We start from the raw sequence: 23,812 nt of genomic DNA, 5'->3' as shown, positions 1-23,812 counted from the left end.
ATTTCTCATGTTGACCTCTCGACCTAGGTACACATAGCTGTTGCATTCGGAGATGGTCGTTCCATTGAGAGCGAATGGGGCGTCAGGAACAAGGCTGTTTCTCATAAACATTGTCTTCGTAAGATTCAGCTGTAGTCCTACCTTTCCACACTCACGGTCAAAGTCGGCCAGCATTTGTGCCGCTTGGCTGATGTTTGGTGTTATTAAAACAATGTCATCAGCAAAGCGGAGGTGGTGTAGTTGCCGACCATCTATCTTCACTCCCATTCCTTCCCATTCCAGTCGTTGCATGATGTTCTCGAGGGTGGCACTGAAGAGTTTCGGTGAAATGGTATCACCCTGCCGCACCCCTCTCTTGACATCAACGATCACTTCTTTGTAGAATGGTGAGATCCTGGTAGTGAATCCGCAATACAGCTCACGGAGGATCCTGATGTATTGGGCTTGAATGCCCTGATTGGCTAGGGCTTCAATGACCGCTTCCGTCTCAACAGAATCAAAGGCCTTCTTTAAATCAATGAACGTTAAGCAGAGCGGCATCTTGAACTCCCGAGAAACCTCAATGAGCTTGGTTACCGTGTGGATATGGTCGATGGTGCTGAATCCTTTGCGGAACCTGGCTTGCTCGCATGGTTGTCCTTCATCTAGTGTTCTGCCAATCCTATTCAGGATGACTCGAGTGAACAGCTTGTAGATGACAGACAATAGGCAGATCGGGCGATAGTTGCCAATGTCATGGATGTCTCCCTTCTTGAACAGTAGTACGGTCCTGCTGGTTTTCCATTGGGACGGAACCTTGCATTCAGACAGGTAGCGAGTGAAGAGCCAAGCCAGTGTATTGATGAGTACTGACGGCAGGTTCTTCAGGTGTTCAGGTCTGACCTTGTCTGGGCCTGGTGCTGTTTGCTTCTTTACCAACGAAATGGCGTGTCGGATTTCGGAAGGGAGAACGTTAGGAACGACATACCCATCCTGTGGAATTTGGTATGTCGGCAAGTGGACATGGCTATCGAAGAGATTTGAGTAGAAGTCATGGATAATCTTCTCCATTGCCGTTCTGGAGGATGTGATGGATCCATCAGGACGTCGGAGGGCAGTCATCTTGGTCTTATAGTTGGCGAAGGACAGGCGGGCGTTACGAATACTTTTCCCGGCTTCTGCCGCATCTATCAGTACTTCTGCTCTTCTCTCTTTGAGGTCTTCCTTGATCGCATCTCTGCACTGCTTTGCAAGCTCGGACGTTAGCTTGCGGTTGCCTGAGGCATGCACCAAACCACGCTGGCGAATTAGCTCAAGAGTTTTCGAAGATAGGCGACTTTTTGTGGCTATCTCTCTCTTGGCGTTCCTCGCACATTCATGAAAGGAGAGGCCGACAAAATCTCAAGGCCGACCTAGGCTGCCACAACGAAGGAAGACAAAAATGATCGTCTGTACTTTCAATGCACGTACGCTAGCATCAGATGCATCCATCGAGGACCTGATGGTACAAGCGCGAATGATCAAGTACGACATCATTGGTCTGACCGAGACAAGAAGGCACGAATCTCACCATGCTGTTTTCGACACCGGAGAAGAATTGTTCCTCGGAACATGCGATAAAAGAGGTGTTGGAGGCGTCGGTGTCCTTGTCAACACAAATTTGGCCAAGAGCATTGATTCATTCGAATGCCTAACAACCCGAATCGGACGTTTACATTTGAATAGATGTGGCTCACTGCCTGCAGTTTCTATCTTCGTTGTCTACGCACCAACATCTCATTATAATGAAAGAGAAATCGAGAAGTTCTACATGGAGCTAGAGAAGTTCTATAAAGAAGACCACACCTTCTACAAGATCATTGTGGGTCATTTTAATGCCAAGATAGGACCGAGAAGATCAGCTGAAGAACTTCACATCGGGACCCATGGCCTAGAATGGAATGAACAGGGTGAGAGACTGTCTGAGTTCATCATGTCGACCAAGACCATTCATGGTAACTCACAGTTCCAGAAGGCAGAATCTAAACGATGGACATGGGAGTCTCCCGGTGGATGATTCCACAACGAAATAGACCACATCATATTCAATCGACGGTTTTGCCTGACTGATGTCGCTGTTGTCCCAAAATTTCGAACGGGATCGGACCACCGTCTCCTTCGTGCAAAATTCTACTTCACAGAGCGGGGAGAAAGGGCTGCAAAGTTCAAAAAGAGAACTCCCAGAATGACCACCAACTGGGAACTCTTTGGTACTATTGCGGCAACATGGGAAGATGCCATTGTTGACAACATTGACGAGGAATACGATCGACTGGTTCAGCACTTAGATTACAAGATTAAATTAAACAGGTAACTGAAAGCAATTGCTTCTAAAGTATGATACAAAGATAAGGTAAAGTGCTAAAGAAAACTGAGATTTGGATGCTCTTATTATCATCAACTAGTAAACACTGATTTCTTTTAGGACAAGACCCATTATATATGAGTATATATAAAAATATAAAAATATAGGCAATGTGTTTCTATACCCTAACACAATCCTGATATATCATCTCAAATTTTCTTTATCTATTCAACTAATATATCTTTAGTAGCAATTATATGGGAGAAACTGCAATGAACTGGAGAATATAAAGAAAAAAAAGCATAATCTCTACTGCCAGGTCCTACTGTGTGGTTGAACAGATACATGCTGAGCAAAATTCAATCTGCCTGTCCTCTTGACGTACTGTCTTTTCTATAACTTCAATTACAATGATAATACTATACATTTCAAATCATCTTTTGAAGGAAGACTAGGAAATATTAGCAAAACTAAAACCTATTAGCTATTTACAGAGTATCTACTCTAGGGGAACTTTCCTAGAATCTCTAAAGAATAAAGAGACATTGAGCCTTTCCTCCTTTCCTATGCAAAGGTTGATAGAGACAGAGGGAGGCGAGGCGAGGGAAAGAGGGTTGAGAGACGGTTGGGAAAAAGGGGAGAAGGAGGAAGAGGGGGAAACTTCAAGCTACACAGGCTAGGAAAAATGCAGAAAGGAGGTTCGAACAAAACACTGGGGAGTTCTGGTCAAAACAGCATGAGAAATCCACCATGCCACTTTAGCAAAGTTTCTGCTCAGGACTGCCTCTCTGGTGACTCAGGCTGGCACAGCATTACAAATAGACATGACTATTCCCCCTCCCCTGGTCCCCTCCCCCTTCTCAGTGTTTCATCCTTTCTGCACACACTTAGGGGAAAAATGGTCACGCTAGGAGTGATCAGTGAATGCTGGGCTTCCAAGACAGTGCAGAGTGAGCCCTGAACATGGATAGGGGTTTTATTTGCTTATTCTGGGTCATTGTTGGTCCGCACAACAGGATGGAAGAGGCCATAGGAATTCTCTTCCATTCTATCCTCCTTGGAATATCATTATGTGTTGGTTTATTCTTTTCAATCCTGAACCTGTTACTTGCTCAATGGCAAGTAACATCTTGACTCCATCTCCTAAAGGACCAACGGATTTTTTTGAAGATGCCCACATGTAAAAGAAAACCAGAAGAAATGAGTGTTCAATTAAATATAGCTAAAACAATCTGCAAGTTGATCATAAATCAGAAGAGTAGGTTCGGTCTAAATTACATAAACGAGACAGGAACTTGGCAATGGCCTCGTCTTGGCAAGCTGTCGTCCCAGATCCCCACAAGGTCAAAATGGCAATTTATTTACTGAAATTACTTAATTCTGCTGCCTGTAACCAAACAGTTATTTATTTTCAAGCATAGAAGCATGTCATTTCAGGTAAAATTGATATTTGGAAATCCAAGTTCCCACATGATTAAATTGTTACTATACCATTGGACTGAACTTCTTCACAGAGAAACATTTCCTAAACACTGAAATTGTATTCCATTTGTAAAATGCAAATATAGAAAGTCTTGCACAGCTTAAGGAGATGACTCAAGTGATACAGTGCAGGCGTGACACAATCAATCCACTGCACCACGGGCTCTATTGAGCACTGCTGGATACAGAGATGTAGCTCCCAGGAGCATCATTAGCCTGAGTACTACTGACCTGGGGTCTGCTAAGAGTGAACTCTAGTCCCCAGCACTGTTGGGTATGATCCCAATTTTAAAAATGTTTTTATACCACGTTTTCAGGAACCTGGTCATTGCAAAGAACTGGTCATATCTCTACCAAAAACTTCTCAATAATGTTCAGCAAACATTATACAAAATAAGTTCCAAAATTTGAGTGTTAAGTTTTTGTGTTGCCAGGATAGATTGCTGATTGCTGGGGATGAGTCTTAACCTCCTTTCAAATTATAGTAATTAATAACAGGATGTTTCTCCCCCTGTTATTGACCCAGACATAAATGCAGTCTTGAAAAATATCCAAAACAGATCTACATGATGTCCTAAAAGAAATTTTTTTCTTCTACAGAACAAATATAAACTTTATTCCAGATTTCTGGCAAAGCTTGTCTCAGTTGCCTTTCTCCAGCAAAGTGGGCCTACGCACACTGTAAAATAAACTCAGAGAATGTTCAGCAATCTGCTGGTGGAGGTGCTTGCTAAGTGAGCATCTCTCCCCTCCATCAGCTGAAATGTGATCATTTGCAGGATCTTTAAAAAAGTATACAAATTTGGACTATTCTAAGCCATACATTATTAGAGCTTTACAATAAGAAGACAGCCATCTTCACTGCACACATGTTAAATGAAACTACAGCATTGAACAAGTGAGAACATGATTTACCTCTTTGTAAAGCACATGCATTTATTCAGTAAACATTTAACAAACACTCAGAAATTAAGAACTTCACAATTTGGTAGAAAGAGATCAATTTGATGTAGAATAGAGTTGGACATACTCTAAGAGAAATGGATGGTTCCTGGGGAAAAGGTTGATTCTATCATGGGTCAGAGAATAGACTGTCGGTGTATTTACTGTATAAAAGAGGTTGGACAAAGAATTTAACTGGGGCGGGGGGAGGGTTCTATGAACACTATGGCTGTTCCATTTAAACATAAAAGCTTTCAAATGATGGTGTGATTAACAAAGGTACAAATCTGGTTGGTGGGTTGGCTTCTAAAATTTAAAGGAGGTTTGGAAAAACCAAGCAATAAGTTACACTGAGAACATTTTTCTCTGAAAAGAAAAGGAAATTTTGTTTTATGCAGATGTGATTACATCAGACAAAATTCTTTTGCTCTGTGAATGCTCACCTTTTGTCATGTAAGTTATATGCAGCAGGTGAGCTCATGGTACATTTTCACCCTCTCTTTGGAGGATGAAAATGACAGCTGTACCTAGCACAAGGCATAGCCATCTGTATGCATTAGACTAAGCCAATTTAATTTTTAGAATAATAGGCCTTTCTACATCTTCAAAGCTAACAGCAAAAGAGGGAGAAAGAAGATCTTTGTTTGATTCTGAAGTGATTTTTCTCTCAAGCTATTAAAATAATGGAAACTATAAACATCACTCTATTTACTCTAAAAGATCTTGTTTTCTCCTGAAATCTGAATGTACATGATAACAAAGAAATGATGAAAGGTCAGGTGAATGATGTGCCAGTGTTAGAATTAAAGAGAACATTTCATTGCAAACTAGGCTTCTTTGTGGAGGGTTGTGAATATCAGAACATATCCTGGGATTCCGAAGGAGTCAGCAAATCCAACATGTTATGAATCTGGGAAGTTGTTCTATAGCTCCTATGGAAAAGCACATCAGAACCAATCAAATTGGGCTTTAATTAGGACACGAGTCAATCAGAAGATGAAATTCCAAGGCTAATTCTAGCACTGTCCCAAACAAAAACAAAAAGAAAGCTCAATTAGGTATTGTCTTCTGGTCCTTAGCTAAAATGGAAGCATCTGTCTAATTAGAAAAAGACATCATTCATCCAACACAAATTAGAGGACTCGTCCATGGAGGTTGCATACAAAATTACGTGAGGATGGGTAAGAATTTCTATAACTCCCAAGAACATGTTTACAGAATTACATAGCCTTTGATGAAATTCTCCTAGCATCCTGCTCAGCAGGCTGGTAGGAAGTTATCCTTATCTATAAATGAACAAATGCCAAGAATATCCCTCCCCAATAGCCTCTCTCAGCAGAGCAAGAAAATGTGTCATATTTTTTGACTGAGTGCACATTCAGCTTTCTTTTCCTCTGTTGATTATATTTCCTAGATTCATTTTTATTGAATTGGTCCAGTTTAAAATTTAATTGGCTTCATAGATGACAAAAATAGGTCTTATAACAGTTGTCCTGAATTTTAAAAATGCAAAATAGAAAAATAAAATAATGCAAGAATATTTATTCAAGGCTGTCAATTAATGCCACATCCCCATATATGTATCTCAACCTCGATTGAGCTCCTATCATTTTACATTACATAGAAAAATATTTCACCTGTGTCAGTATAAAACAACTTATTGGTTGGTTTAGAGAGAATAAGATCACCTACATTATAACACAGCATTTTAATGTAAGAAAATCCAGTGCATGCAATCACATTTTTGGCAGAAGTTTCTCATCTAAGAATATCTATTGAGAACCCACCTGCTCATATGACTATATAGAGTACTGAACAGAGCTCACCTGTGTCTGATGAAGCTGAAATGTCATTGTCTGCAAATAGTATATCGTGTAAAGATCATGTTTTGTTCTCATGGAATTCAGTTTTTGTGTGCATTCTAAATTTTTAATGAAATATTTTCTTTTCTGCACCAAAATACCATTCCCTGAATATCCTAAAGAGGCAAAAAACATAGTAGAATATTCAGAATTATCTCTTATATTTTTCAGTTCAAGTTATAGTCATTAATATCTTAGGGCTTTCTGGCAACAAAACAACAATGTGCAGTAACATCTCTTGCTACCTTGTATTTCTTCACTATGAAAAAAATTCCTTATTTGAGAGCAAGTCATGGTAACTTGTTCAGCCCCAAAAAAGAAAAGAATGCAATAATAGTCCTTGACCCCAAAAGCTGCTGCCCCACCTCCCACACCATCCCTATGAAAATCTCCCACACCCATTTCCCAGTTGGCCTTACAGAATACAGTTCTGGGCTTTTAAGATACTTGGAGAAGAAAATATATTCTCTCTCCAATATTTCTGTGGAAAACCACTGTAGTACAAAAAGAAATCCCCTGCCCCTGTAAGAATTCATGGCAGAGAATTCATGTGTTCCCTGAAAAGGAGACAGAGCAAATGCATCCTCCTTGGCTTATGCTCTGCTCACCTCTCACTTGGGGCCTCTCTTGCTTTGAATTCCAAGACATACTTTTAATTATCCTAACGATGGATACTCCCTTTCTCCTAATCTAGAAGGTGATTCAACCATTTCCCCCAACTACCATTTCCCCTTCCAAAGTGCAATTTAACAAAGTGCCTAAGTCTCCATGTATGCTCCTTTGACAAATAATTTTTTAAAAGCACTCAACCTTGTAATCTTTACATAATTACTAAATTCTTCATTATATTTAATATATTGGATATCAGCACTAAATTGAACAACATTGGGATATTGATAGAGACCACCACAGCTTTATTCCACCTGCAGCTGAATATCCTGCCCAGCAACACAGTTCTCAGGCTATTCTATTTGCAGAGGGCCAGTGATAATACAAATGGAAATATTCCACACACAGTTAAACTAGAATGCAGCTTTGTGTCGTGGATAGCCCTGACCTACTTGGTCACTGATAAATAGCTAACTAGACAGGTTTTCTGGAATTTACATTGTATACACAAAGAATGGTCATTTGGTATTGGTAGCAGACCAAATTAAAGACAAGCAGACACATCATGACAAAGAAATTGTACAGATCTTTTAAAAAAAGGATTGTAATCAGACCCCAATCCACCTCTATTTCATGTCTTCAATACTGGGTCTGTTGCTTAAAATAGAAAATGCCTAATTGAATATGTACAACTCATTCGTTTTCTTCCCATACTTTACCTCTTTGCCCTTCCTCCACATCTAAGAATCCCAACTCTGTTGCCAATAATTCTATATTCTTCTCACCCTTCCTCTACACCTGTTTCGTTAGCACAACATTTCCTTCTCCACAAACCATGGAGGTTGTCAGAAACAACGTAAGGCAACAGTACTCTGCCATCTGTTGAACTCATGACAAATGTTCTTAAGACATAGTGGTTACAAAAGCATTGGCTGGCTGAATGTTTGTGACATAGTTTGGGAAAGAAATGTATAAATATAGAGAAATAGCTGTCTCTGGAGATGGGACCTAGACATGAAACGCAGACCAGAAAAAGTGATTGTGTATTAATCTAATCAGTTTCAACAGGTAGATTAAGCAAAAGAATAAGATTGGGAATGAAAAAAAAAATTAAAGTATGAGTCAAAGAATTCCTTGTAGGTCTCTGAGAGATTAAACTGAAAACCCAAGTATCACTGTATCATTGTCATCCTATTGTTCATCGACTTCCTTGAGCAGGCACCAGTAACGTCTCCATTCATCCTAGCCCTGAGATTTTAGTGAGTGCCACATTGGAGGCTCCTTCAGCATCAAGGGAATGAGACACATCATTGTTGCTGGGTTTTGGCATATCGAATATGCCAGGGAAGCTTGCCAGACTCTGCCGTGTGGGTAGGATACACTCTGTAGCCTGTCGGGTTCTCCAAGAGTGAGAACTAGACAATATGAGACATTCGCAGTGGCCGTGTGCTTCCAGGAGCTGGGTTTTATAGTCCCTGGGTTTTGGCCGTTGATGGGATAACATGGCATGGGGGCAGTTGGTGGATATAACACCTAGCTACTGGAAAATGAGGGATCTGGGGGAAGAAGGCTCAGTCTGAATCCGAGCAGGCTTGGAGATCTTAGCCCTTGGTCCTACACACCTGGATTCCTCTGCCGGTTCCTTCATGTGTGAGGCTCGTCAGAACATGTGGAGAGTGGTCTTAACTAGCTCCCGGAAGAGAATCCAACTCCCAGAAGAGAACAGTGCAGAGTCTTCTTCCCCCATGCCTGGCTGTCCCCACTGGGCCCCTTAGAGGGGGGCGGGTTGATTTTCCCTCCCCACCCAGAGCAGAGCCCCCGCAGCTGAAGACCTCTGGAACCAGCCACCGCCATGCTTAATACCACTCTCCACACATTCGGACCAGCCTCACACATGAAGGATCCGGCAGAGGAACCCGCGTGTGTGGGACATAGGGCAGAGATCTCCAAGCCTGCTGGGATCGGAACTGGGCCTCCTCCACCCAGATTACCCATCTTCCAGAAAACCCAAGTACCACTTGAAAAATAGGATGTGTAAGAGAAAATGGCTGTACTTTAGGTGGGAACCATTTTCATCTTGCTGAGTAGTTTTTTCTTTTGACAGATTCATTTTTTTTCTTAAGACATTTTTTACATTGTTCTTGGGTTTTGATGTCTTACTGAAAGTAGTACATAGTGCTTAGCACTAAACTAGCCTATGAATTATTATCTGGTTCAGCTTTACCACACCAGTGACAGAAATGTAACCTGCTTTGTGTTACATTGCTGTTTGGTTCATTTTGATAATGGTAGAGTTTATAAAGGTCTCAAAAAACTTAATTTTCTTCAATAGTAAAATTAATGCTTTTTTTTAAGAGACAGTTTTTCACAAAAACCATTTCATGTGATTCAACTGTGAAAATTTATCTCCATCTTCCAGTAGGCAGGGGTCACACCCACCAACTGGCCCCCTGGTGCCGTGTAATCCCATCAACGGCCAAGACCCAGAGACTATAACTCAGCTCTCGGAAGAGAACAGCACAGAGTCTCCTGCCCCCACGCCTGGCTGTCCTCGCCAGGGCCCCTTGGAAGGAGGCGGGTTGAGTTTCCCTCCCCACCCTGAGCAGAGCTCCGGCAGCCAAAGACCTCCAGAACCAGCCACAACCATGCTGAGACCACTCTCCACATTCATGAACGTACCGGCAGAGGAACAAAGGCATGCGGGTCCTGGGGCTGAGATCTCCAAGCCTGCTCGGATCGGGGCTGAGCATCCTCCACTCAGATCCTCCATCTTCCAGTAGGCAGGGGTCACACCCACCAACTGGCTCCCTGGTGCCGTGTAATCCCATCAATGGCCAAGACCTAGAGACTATAAAACCCGTCTCCCGAAAGTGCTGGGTTATTATTATCGCACATCTTATTATCTCATTCTTACTTTGGACAACCTGGCAGGCTACTGAATGTAACCTGCCCACATGACAGAGTCTCACAAACTCCCCGTGGCATACCCAATATGCCAAATACCAGTAACAATGATGGGTCTCATTCTCCTAACCCTGAAAGAGCCTTGAATATGGCACTTTTTAAAATCTCAGGGCTAGGACAAAGGAGACGTTACTGGGGTCTGCTCGAGGCAATCTACAAACAACAGGACGATCGTGATCATGATCGTGATAGACATTTTAATGTTTCAACTCTAGTTTTTATTTTCTGTGTACTAGCAAGTCCCCTCCCAAAAGCATGAGACATCTCTTTATTTTTTTCCAGTTGTAATATAGTGTATTGCCAACTGCTTTCAAGCAATTCATTGTCAGCAAATTCACAAATACCAAAGGGAGCATATAAATTAAGATCTCATTCTCCATAGAACGCAAATATTTTAATTCAAGGAAGAAAGTAGATTATGCATTAAAATTCCCATAAAGGAGAAACTATCTACTTTTATTTATTTTGAAATAGAAAACACCCCGTTAAGGGACTGGAAAGATAGTACAGTAAGGCACATGTCTTGCATGCATCCAACCCAGGTTCAATCCCTGGCACCATATAAAGTATCCTAAAGCACTACCAAAAGTTGTTTCTGAATAGAGAGAAGGAGTAAGCCTTGAACACAGTTATGTGTGGCCCAAATAGAAGGCAGGAGAAGGGAAAGAAATGGGAGGAGGAGGAGGAGGAGGAGGAGGAGTAAGGAGAAGCAGGAGGAGGATCAGTAAGAAGGGACGGAGGAGGTGAAGGAGGAGAAGGAAGAGAAGAAGAAGAAGAAGAAGAAGAAGAAGAAGAAGAAGGAGGAGGAGGAGGAGGAGGAGGAGGAGGAGGAGGAGGAGGAGGAGGAGGAGGAGGAGGAATAAAAATTTTTTAAAAACTTCTTAAAATTTTATCAACCACAATCAAGATATCAAGATATTCTTGACAAAGAATGAACTGAATAAAAAAAAACCCTTGGGTCTGTTTTACTCTTGTAACTATCTCAAATTTTACAGGAAAAAGTTAATTTTGATTTGTTGGTGGTGCGCGCGCGCACATGTGTGTGTGTGTGTGTGTGTGTGTGTGAGTATACATATATAGGTTTCACAAAATTTCAGAAGAAAATAGAGTGACCTAAAAAAGCACCTTGAAACAAAATATGAGAAAATTAAAATACTGCAGATGGCTGGACTCAACAATGCACAAATCTTTGTCCTTATTTTAAGTGGGTTTTTTTTTAAGTAGCACTTTTTTTAAGTGCTACTCTATGCATCTAACACCCAGTTCTTGTCTTTCTCAGTGTGAGGACTGTGTGTGCTTAACACGGTACACTCAATATGAAATAGAGCAAAACAAGATGCAGATCACTCTGCCTCTCAAGATTGCTGCTAGCACAGGCCTTTAGGGTCAATGGCTGGCCAAGAGGGAGGGGTCTTGTCAGGCTCAGACATCAGGCCACAGCAGGTAGCCCGGCTGCCTCCCTGGCCATCCTACAATCCCTCTGAAATAGAGTTATCCTGTAGAGTGACAGATTACTAGCCCTGGAGGCTACAGCCTGATGCTGCCTCCAAGAGACAGCTGGGTCCGATGCCACATTCACCTAATCTGTGACCCAGAAGAGTTACTCTGAGGGGAAGGAGCAACCAAATTTCAATTGGGTCAATATTTGGTCTTTGTTTTCAAAGGTGCCCTCAGGCTGCAACGTTTTTTACTCATCTTTGCTTTTGTGTGGGCTTTGTGGAATAACAAGCATGCCCATTTCCTACAAACCGGCTTAAAAATGACAGGCAGTTTCAAACCATCTCAGGCAACCTGAGCTGAATTAAGTATTTCTCTCATAAAAAACGTTTGCCTTCCCATTCCACACAATGAGTTGTGTTCACTCTTGTGTAATCTCTTGTAAGGAATACATTATCTGTTCTTGGCACCATTTACCCTGACAGAATAGGAGAATGCTAATAAGATCTATGATTAATAATAGAGTATATTATCCTTCTCCACTCCATTCATGTTTTGAGGTCTCTTAGGTATGATGTGTTCTGATATCTGATACATTATAATGATGATTTATAAGATGAATTGAATCTAGCCCCTAGATACAGGTAGCATATGTAAAATTAGTTGCCTTTATCAGCTATTTATATCTAGAATCAACAGCTGTCCCAGTTGCCTTTCCCTAATCTAACTAACTATATGACCTGTTAAGTGACAAACACACTCGTCATTAACATCTCTGTGCATCTTGTCTTCAACATGCAAGATGAAACAAAGTGGTCTCATCTAATTCTCACTTATCTAAGGTGATCCATGAACTTGTGCCTTTGCTAAGACTATCTTCCAAACACTCATTTAAAGAATCTCCTTCTCCCTTCGGCCCTATTATGTTAAAAATATAAAATCAAAATCTCATATCAAATATTTTCCTGAATTTAGCTATGAGAACCAGTGATGCATAACATTATGCATTATTCATCTATTTCTTGCAACTTGGGAGAGGTCTAAATGACACAAAAATTGTCAGTATTATTTAAAATTTAAAAATGATATGCTATCTAAATATTTAGGACCAAAGTAATTACTTTATGCAATGTTCCTTTATATTCCAATTTCTCCTCTAATTTAATCCGTTAAAACTGATGTACTGAGCAAAAAACAAAGTAACTCACTGTCTTCCTTTTCTACAACGGATATACACAAGTCTCAGAAAATTACCTTATGGTTTTCAAGTTTTGTACATTTTGGAAAATTGATCTCAGCAAGACTTTATGATATTTTAAAGATATTTAATAGGTATTCTGTATCCAATACACATTGCTTTGTTTCATAAACATGAATTGAATAATAGAAAAAGCACTACATTTTTTCTTTTGATTTTAGTACTTTTTTCTGAGCTAGAAAATTCACTGCAGAATTTTAGGGAAATTCATTATCATATTAATCATTCATTTTGCTGATATTGAGAACCTACTCTCTCCTAGGCACCAAGAAGGAAAGAAGCAAAAACTATGGTCTTTGCTTTTACCATACTACATACTACATACAGCTAAACATGTCTCCTTTCTTTTCCTATATCCAGATTACTAATGATGGGGTTTTTGTAGGAAAGAAAACATTGAGACAGAAGTCATGAAAATGGGGGCCGGAGTAATAGTACAGTGGTTAGGGCATTTGCCTTGCATGCCGCCAACCTGAGTTCAATCTCTGGTATCCCATATGGTCCCCCAAACACCCGTAGGAGTAATTCCTGAGTGCAGAGGTAGGAGTAACCCCTAAGCATCACTGGACGTGACCCAAAAAGCAAAAAAGAAGAAGAAGAAGTCATGACAGGGAGAATATTTGGCCATCTGCCTGTTGAATTGCATTACACCTGACTAAAAAGAAAAGGGGGAAAAAGACTGCAATAAGGAGAGACAGAAAAGAAAAGAAAGAGAAGCACCTTTGAATGAAATAATCCACTTCCAATATATCAAACAAACATAATGCATTTTGTTCACACCTTTTATTATAACAGGTTTCTTTCAAAGGTAGGGTATATTTTTATACTAGCAATCTTTTTAAGATCAGTAAATGCAACATTTTTTTTTAAAAATTCTGCAAAGTTCTCAGTTCACATATGGACATTTAAGGAGAGAAGTCAGTTATACTCTGAAGACATTCAGCATTTTCTCAATGCATGCCAGTTCATCACTTTCCTAGGGAGAAAAGGCAAAAGCTGGCTTGCATCTTCCCTTGCTGTAAACATTGGTATATTCATTTTTTAAAAATAAAATATAATGATTTATAATAGCATCATCTTCTGGTGTAAAATCTGTTGGCTAGAATCATGTTACTAATGGAATTAAAGCTATTTTCACTTATTATTCATAGTTATGCCCAGGTTCAGCTCTATGCAAAACTTATCTTAGATGCCTTCTCCTTTGTAAAATTTCCCTTGGTGGGGAAAGTTAGGCCCATACTTACAAAGGTGTTTGTAGCTAATGCAGCAAAAATATTCAGTACTACCTCTTCCAAGGATATTTGCACAATAATAAGGTGTTTTTAACATTCCAGGGGGGAAGTGCTTCCAAATTTGTGATTTCAGCCAGAGAAGGAGTGTTTGGTTCAGAAGAGCTCTATATAACACTCTTTATTGTTTATCTTGCTTTTCTGGTAGTAGAGAGGCTGGAAACTGGCTCTTAAAATAATAGAAAAGCACTCAACTTGAAACATAAATCTAGCTATTTCTTATAAGTTTATATTAGGTTAAGTATTTCAAGTTAATGTTGTAGAATAGCACTCTAAAAAAATTACATAATTCTAGTATGAATGTAGAATGCCTGTTTTCTATGCTTTTCAGAATATATGAATGTACTTGACACATTTTGTTCTTTGTTTATACCAAAGGAAATTCTTTGCACCAAGGAAGAGAGGAAAGTGTTGATAAATGGCAAGCAAGCATGCAAATACACTTATCTTACTGAAGAGAAAGAATAATGAAAACTCTTGGATTCTATTGCCAAGTCAATTCTCCATTTTCAGAAACATTTTTGGAGAAAGGGGAGAATAGAACTGAATAACATTTGGACTAAGAACCAAAGCTCCAAGCTCCAGTAACTGCTTCTGTGGGACCTTCAGTGAGTATCATCTTCTAGGATTTGATTCCCATGTAGCTAGAGAACCAGATTTCAAAAACCCTTGCCAGTACTAACAGCATCATGAATTTATGAACACATTAATAGACAAACTGAATAATAGTCTGATTGAAGCCCCAATTTGCTGTGATAAAGTGTGGTTTTAAATATTTGAATTACTTGAAATAATGAATGGCATTCTTATTTCCTCTTTCCCATATTCACACTTGCATCTATTATAGCCTTCCAATTATGATTCATTAAGAAGGAAAAAAATCTTTCTTCCTGATTTAGTCAAAGGTTCATTTTAAATGTAATTCAGGTCAAAGTTTCCTTTTCTGTGGCCAATGAAATTATATAACTAGCTCCAGAAATAGGATTACAAAATGAGTAAGATAATAGCATTTCCAATAATTAATGAGTCTGGTTGTCTTGGTCTACACAGTGAAAGCTTTATACAAATCTGTATTAATTCTGTAAGTCAAATATAGGCCAAAATGAGACAGATAGCTGAACAACAATTTTGGTTAGCAGATCATAGTCAGGGGAAAAATCTTGCCAATAGCACTGCTTAGCCTTCTTGCCATGAATTGCTTAATAACAGTTAAGTGGTTTTTGAGAAATTGGATTTCCCCACTTCTCCTCAGGCAGGAAGCAGAAACAGGAAATGCTCTAAACATGGTTAACAGAACCCTTTACTCTTAACTATTTCCTGAAGCTGAAGATCATGGGCCAGATCAGTTCCTTTCTTTTTATTTCACATCATCTTCAGATGAACACTTTTTAATAATGGACTACTCTTTGAGTCTCTGATTTAAGTAGTGACTATTGATTGACTAGTTAGAACTTCCATGCTTTATGAATTGTTCTCCAGAGGTGATAAAATGAAGAAATCAATGCTCTTATTTGTTTTCAGAGTCAGTCTACAGAGTGGGTTGGATTTTTCAAACACCAGAAACAAAAGGATATCTTAGAATGCCATTAGTTAAAGGAACAAAAATTTTAAAGGGCTAATCTTATGGCAAATGTTACTCAAAATATTTCAAAATGTTCTGAGAGATGAGTGAGAAATGAAAAGAATATGAAAAGAGTCAATCCTCAGCAACTAGATAGGGCTTTCTAAAACAGAAATTATTGCGTTCATCATGGTTCCCTTGCCACCTAACCTGTGCAAAGCAAAGTCATATGAGATAAAAGTATGTCTTGGGCTAATTTTAAAAAATGGAAAAAAATAGCTTAATACTGACTGAGTGGACTTCAGCAGGTGGCTTCATTTATTCAAACTTGGCCTCGTTTCCATAAAATAAAAAGTGCATAGTTTTTCCTCTAAGATGGTAAGGAGACCCAAATAAGGTTTTGTATATTAACATGATGCCTGGCTTATGGAAAGCAACATAAGAATAAATAAAGGTAGCTAAGGGGCGAAAGAGATAGTACAGCAGGCAAAGTGCTTGCATTGCATATGGTCCCCTGAGAGTGACCTGAGGGTCACCATGAGTGATCCCTGAGCTCAGAGCCAGGACTAGAGCACTACCAGATGTGGCTCCCAGAAAAAAAAAAAAACTGATAGCCACTCTCCATGCACTTCTATTATTATTAATACTGCATACTAGCAATAAAAACAAGTTGGAATTTGATAAACTGATACTGAGTGTTAAGAAATAAAATTTGTGAACAATTTTTCTAAGATCTGCCATCCCCTGACCTGCTACTGCTACTTATCTTCCCCGGTACTCATCTTCACCTCTTCTATTTTCAGAACTTAGAACTTGCAGTTCAGACTACAGCCCCCATTTCTTTCACTTGGACCTTTGTTGTTAACTACATACACATTCATCTATCTATAGATGAATAGATTTCAACTACCTAGCCCTTCTCCATACTTTCCCAGATAGCTAACACTTCCCAGCTGACATCATTTCTGGCCTCCTAACCAAGTCCCTAGTATTAAATTCTACTTTGATGTGAACTTTTTTGTGCTTAAACCTGAACACTTTCAGCTTTAATCCTCCAGGCTTACTCTGTCCATATTGGCTAAGCCTCGGACTCTTGGCTAAACCCTGGAACCTGACCTTTGGTTTCACAATCTCCTCTGTCTCTTCAACATACACTGACATCTTCATACAGTTCTTAACTATTCTAATCTCCTAGTATTTGTTTGCACCCCCACTATCTAGATTAGGACCACATCAACACTTTAAACTACTCATTTCTACATGTCTCAAATTATGAAATCCATGGCTTATCTATCTCTCCTTATTCCTTTACTTACACTAAATCTACACTTTGCTGGGGATCTAGTTTCTTTCCTTTTCTTCCAGACCATTCACCCCTCCTAATCTCTCTTATCTCTCTTTTCTCATCACTAGCATTTCAGAATTCCCTTACAAATTCTTCAACTCCCTTATTCATTTGTCCTTTCTTCTCATACTAAAATTCTTAACTGCCTGTATACTCAATTATTCTGCCCCTTTTTCTTAATTGCTGTAATTTCACATCAGAGGATTGTGTTGTGAGGTTGTTGAAAAAATGCACATGATTACCCTTTATCTGGTGCTCTGCTGCACTCTGAATTGTGTGTGTGTGTGTGTGTGTGTGTGTGTGTGTGTGTGTGTGTGGCTGGTGGAGGGGAGTTGGTTGAGGCTACACTCTGTTGGAGCTCAGGGCATATTCCTGGCTCTACACTCAGTGGTCAATCCTGGGTGGAATTGGGAGACCATTGGAGTACCAAGGATTGAACCTGCATTGGTCATGTGCAAGGCAAGTGCCCTACCACTGTACCACTTCTCTGTCCCAGCTTGGCACTGTAAAATTATTTCTCTTAAATTTATCTTTTTATTACCTTTCCCAAAGTTGAAATTTTCTACCAGTCCTGATTTCTTTAGCAATAACCAGGCCTCTGCTCAACACTCGTGTGCCAACACACACACCCACACACACACACACACACACACACGTATATCTTTTTTTCACCCTTTTATCATCTTCTCATACATTCTTCAGTGCTCTCATTTGAAAATAAATATCACACCCAAATTCTACTCGATTAATGAGTGAAGATGTTTTTCCCAATTTAATGAGACAAAAATATATCCCAAACTGACAAAAGAAGTAGTAGTTCCATCTTTTAGAAAGATTTGATGCAGAGGCTCATACAATATCATCAGATATCATTTACTGGGCCCCCAACTCTATTTTGTAACAACATTCTTTGAACCTATGTCTTTTATAATACCAAAGCTGGAGAGAAAGTTGGAGATTCTTTTCCCAAAACCTAAAAAACTAATATATTTACTTTAATTAGATCATAATATCTACTAGGTCAAATTGGAGCAAATCCTATCTAAGAAAATGTAGAACTGAAAAACCAAGACTTCCTTTACATGATCCTTCTGTAAAGCAGGAGGTAGAGAGTATGCCTCAATGATCAAAAGTTGAAAAAAGACTAGATATCCCAAGTAAACAGGTATTAAAGAGAAAGAAAAAAATAGACAATGGACAATAGTACAATAAATATTCTCCATGTTATCTATCAAGATTAAGCCTAAATTTCACTTCCTTAATATATAATTAAATCATTCTTCATTGAAAATAATTTCTCTTCTAAATGCCTGCTATTATTTTGTGTGTACCTTTTTGATAACACTTATCACATCATACCTTGTAATAGGGTCATTCCTATAAACTCCCCATTACATTATCTTTGCTTTTGTCACTAGTGCCACAGTTAAAATAGTGTTTATAGGGATTTATTGAAGAAATAAATTAATAAACTACAAAAACAATATTAAAATCAATAATCATTTTATTATAATAACTAGCTATTCTATTTTCATTCCTATCACTTTTACTACATATTCAACTTTTCTATTATCTCTCTCTTTCTCTCTGGGGAAAGAATAGCTTTAAGTAATCATCTGCAAAATCTTTAATGGCTAAATTAAAATGCAGGTAAGATTTATAATACTTCCCCCTGAGGGTATACATTAAATTAGAGTTTGTTTTCTTTCTCTGTTCCTACTGCATTCTCCAAAGTAAAATGGAGTAATTTCAATATATCTATTACTAAGTTAAGGAGTACTGCTGCTGCTGCCTTACAATGAAATAAAAAGGAGTTCAATATATATATATTTTTAAATTCTCTGGCTCACTGAAGTTAGTAATTCAGGAGCAGTGACAGTGGGTCTCGGTGTTGTCCATGTTTCTTCAATGTTTTCAAGAAAAAAAAATGAATAATAAATGTGCTCAGACTCAAAGTTTGAAATAGAAAGATTTATTGGAAAGTAAAAGGGAAAGATAAACTTTCAAGTCTGGAAGGAACTTAGTGTAGGACTAAGTTGATTCTTGCTTTTTTTGTGGGCTTTACATATGAGAACTGTGTTTTTTTTTTTTTATCTTTCTTATAGAATAGTAAAATGTTTCCAGAAAATGCAAGGATTACACAGGGTGGTCTGGCTAGTTTGAGACCTTTTAGATGACCTATTTGTTTGACCTGGGCCTTTTATATTATCTACTGGTTTTGACCTTAGGTATTACACACTGTCTCTCAGTTTAACTGAGCCTAAGGTCTCAGGCAGAAGTTATGATCTTTTATGGAAAACGTTAACTTCCTGTTTATCAGAAAGAGTCCCCAAATTCACAGGAATATTTAAAATGTAGTATGGGGATAGCAAACTGGAGCCGCTAGGCAGTAACTGGCAAAGGGAAACTGAGGGTTTCCTCTTTTATTAGTGAAATTGATAGTTAAAGACAAATCATCAATGGAATAGTTGTCATAGACAAAAATCTCTCCTACACTTCAGTGTCCTCTGATTGTGGGGCCAACATGTGAGAGCCCTTACCAAATATGGATGGAGAGACTCCAAGGCCACCAAGAAACTGAGGCTCTAGGCACTACCTCCCAAATTTGTTGCTCTTCTTTCTTGCCTTAGGAACAGATAAAATGTCCCAAAGGACAAGGACAATGAGAATTACAACCAAGAGAAGATTAGATAGATTAAGGAGAAAACAAAAGAAGTGAATTTTCCTAAAAGAAAGGCTAGCTGCATTAATTACCATTAGAATTACAGATCTAAAATACGCTAAATTGGAGCTCAAATGGTGCCCTCGCTCAGCACCACCAGGTAACCCCCTAGCACACTGGCCCCAAATACCTAACCTTCCAGAGAGACATTGCCAAGCCAAGTATCGCAGGGAGTGGCCCCTGAGCTCCCAAACATGCTGGAGATATAACACATCCTTGAGTAAACAATGTTAAATGCCCAGCTGTATATTGTTTGCAGAACTAAGGTTACCTGAAGCAAAAAGTAGGGAGAGGGAGATAAACTGGAAGTTAGATTTTCTAACTCAGGTAATTTTTTTTAACTCATTACAAAAACGACGAGAGCAGTGCAGTCTCTGCCCCCGCGCCTCGGTGTTCCTTCCCGGAGTCCCTTGGAGGGGAGCGGGTTGAGCTTTCCTCCCCACCCCGGCCAGGGCTACGGCAGCCGGAGACCTCCAGGACCAGCCACCACCATGCTGAGACCACTCTCCGCACACCTGAAGGTACTGGCAGAGGGACAAAGCCACGCGGGTTCCGGGGCCGAGACCTCCGAGCCTACTCGAATTGGAGTCGAGCATCTTCCACCCAGATCCTCCAAATTCCAGTAGGCGGGGGTCACACCCACCACCTGGCCCCCTGGCGCCGTGTAATCCCATCAGCGGCCAAGACTCAGAGACTATAAAATCCAGATCCCGGACGAGAGCAGTGCAGTCTCTGCCCCCGCGCCTCGGTGTTCCTTCCCGGAGTCCCTTGGAGGGGAGCGGGTTGAGCTTTCCTCCCCACCCCGGCCAGGGCTACGGCAGCCGGAGACCTCCAGGACCAGCCACCACCATGCTGAGACCACTCTCCGCACACCTGAAGGTACTGGCAGAGGGACAAAGCCACGCGGGTTCCGGGGCCGAGACCTCCGAGCCTACTCGAATTGGAGTCGAGCATCTTCCACCCAGATCCTCCAAATTCCAGTAGGCGGGGGTCACACCCACCACCTGGCCCCCTGGCGCCGTGTAATCCCATCAGCGGCCAAGACTCAGAGACTATAAAATCCAGATCCTGGAACCGCGCGGCCGCATTCGCGGCCGCGCGACATCTTATTATCTCATTCCTACTTTGGACAAACTCGCAGGCTGTCGAATGTAGCCTGCCCACAGGGCAGAGTCTGGCAAACTCCCCGTGGCCTACCAAATATGCCAAATACCAGTAACAATGATGGGTCTCATTCTCCTAAAGAGCCCTGAATATAATCTCAGGGCTAGGATGAAAGAGACGTTACTGGGGCCTGCTCGAGGCAATCGACGATTAACAGGATGATGAAATGAAATGAAAATGAAAATTACAAAAAAAGCTTCCCATTGCTTTTGTTTTTTGTTTTGTTTTGTTTTGTTTTGTTTTGTTTTACTATGCTTTAGGAGAAAAGGCAGTCTTGGTGATGTAGGCAGGCAGATAGGGAAAGGCCCTTTGCAATGAAACAAAGTTTCATGGAAGAATTCTAGGACTGACCCACCTTATGGATACAGAAAACAAAGATCTGATAAGACCATCTGTAGACGCTGAGGATATAGGCCTCCTCCCCTTGAAGTTCCTCTTTTTTGACCTCCCTTTTAATCCAATTAACTTTAGTGATTCAGCCCAAACAAGACTGTCACTGCTCCCAACCTCCCTGGTAAAGTCCTTAGCAACGGACTTTTACCTGGGAAGAAGCTACCTGGGGGCAGGCTGGAGAAACCCTATAAAGGCCACCTTGAACAAAGTGTAGGTGCACATATGCTGCCTCAGCGCATGTGTGCTTATGCCCATGAGACCGAGCACATGTGGTGCCCGAGAATATGTGTCGCCCGCATCTCCCCTCTTGAGATGTGTACTTTCATGCTTTCATGTCTAATGCTAGGATGTGTGTAGGGGCTCTCTCTCCGTCCTTGGAGAAGCCTGTGTTCTCTCTTGAGTTCTCTCTCTGTCTCTCTCTCTTTCTCTCTCTCTCTCTCTCTCTCTCTCTCTCTCTCTCTCTCTCTCTCTCCCCCCCCCCCCGACCCCACCCCTCTACACCTTAAAAATCCTACAAATAAAATCTATTTGTTTCACTGCTTGTCTACTCCTAAAATTCCTTTCTGCGAGGCAAGACAAGAACCCAGTAACCCTGGGTCCCGGGTGGCAGAGGTGGTTGGGGGGAAAGTGACCTGTCTTTCTCCCCGCTTCACATAAGTCCACCTGTGGGGTGCACCGACATCACTGGGAGTAACGGATGCTACCTATCACCCCTGTGATCTTGGAAGGCGATTTTCTTTCTTGCCTGCCCTTGCCCTATGATTCTTCTTAAAGAATCCTCGATGGATCTGGAGAATATCATGGTAAGTTAGTCAGAAGAAGAGGGACTTGTACAGAATGACCTCCCTCGCATGTATAAAATAGCAGAGGGCTGGAACGATAGCACAGCGGTAGGGCGTTTGCCTTACAAGCGGCCAACATGGCTGACCCAAGTTCGATTCCTCCGCCCCTGTCAGAGAGCCCAGCAAGCTACGGAGAGTATCTCACCCGCACGCAGAGCCTGGCAAGCTACCCGTCACATATTCATATGCCAAACACAGTAACAACAAGTCTCAAAATGGAGACATTACTGGGCCCGCTTGAGCAAAATCGATGAACAACAGGAGGACCGTAAAAGAACCAACAAATATAATAGAAACTGAGAACTGGTCATCACTAGGCAGCTCATCACTGGAGGGGTGAAAGGGGTGATAGAGTGTGGGGGCAGGACGCACTGGGACATGGTGGTGGGAAACTGACACTCTGGTAAAGGGTGTGGAGTTTGAATGCTTTTTGCCTGAACCCCTGCCAGTATCGATTTTCTAAATCATGGTGCCTAAAAATACAATTTTATTTTATTTTGAGAGACAAAATTTTTTTGTCCCAAACCTCACCAAGTCAGGTCTCCAGCTAGCTCCACTTACATGGCAGAAATTGTGTAAATCATGCAATCCAACTTCACCCTGTGACTTGCTGGGAAATGAGTAAATATAGTCTTGCAGCCAATATAAAAAGCATTGGACTGGCACTGTTCATGGGGTGCAGGAGCTCCAGGTGAGAGTTGACTAGAGAGGCAATGGGAAGCCTTGGGTGTAATTGTGAGTAAAGAGAAATATAGCACTATAAAATTGTTCTCCCATTGTTCATCTATTTGCTTGAGCAGGCACCAGTAACGTCTCCATTGTGAGACTCATTGTTACTGGTTTTTGGCATATTGAACAAGCCACAGGGAGCTTGCCAGGTTTTGCTGTGCACGCAAGATACTCTTGGTAGCTTGCCGGGCTCTCCGAGAGGGGTGAAGGAATCAAACTCGGGTCAGCCATGTGCAAAGCAAACACCCTACCCGCTGTGCTATCGCTCCAGCCCAAAGAGAAATATAAAAATATAATATCTCTAACCAAATTATAAAATATCAGAAAGAAATAAGAACTCAATTTCCTCCACCCAATACTGAAATAATCACAATATCTTTATTGTTTGGGCTGGAGTGATAGCACAGCGGTAGGGCATTTGCCTTGTGCGCAGCCAGCCCGGCCAAGCTGGATTTGATTCCTCCGCCCTTCTCCGAGAGCCGGGCAAGCTACCGAGAGTATCTCGCCCGCACAGCAAAGCCTGGTAAGCTATCCATGTGGTATTCATATGCCAAACACAGTAACAATAAGTCTCAAGATGGAGACATTACTGGGCCCGCTTGAGCAAATCGATGAACAACAGGAGGACAGTGTTTGTTTGTTTGTTATCTTTATTGTTTAAAATAAATGTCATGTCCATCTTTTAAATGAGACCGTTAGGGTTTATTTTTTTCCTTAATTTTTTTCGGGGGAGGGTGCTTTTTTCTTTCTTTTTTTTTCTTTTTGGGTCACACTTACAAGTCTCAAAATGGAGACTTTACTGGGCCCGCTCAAGCAAATCGATGAACAATGGGAGGAGAGTGGACAGTGGGTCACACTCGGCTATGCTCATGATTCGGCACTCAGAAATT

This window comes from Sorex fumeus, unplaced genomic scaffold (assembly GCF_029834395.1).
Source record: "Sorex fumeus unplaced genomic scaffold, SorFum_2.1 ptg000007l, whole genome shotgun sequence".
Classification (NCBI taxonomy): Eukaryota; Metazoa; Chordata; class Mammalia; order Eulipotyphla; family Soricidae; genus Sorex; species Sorex fumeus.
This window is presented reverse-complemented; position numbering follows the sequence as displayed.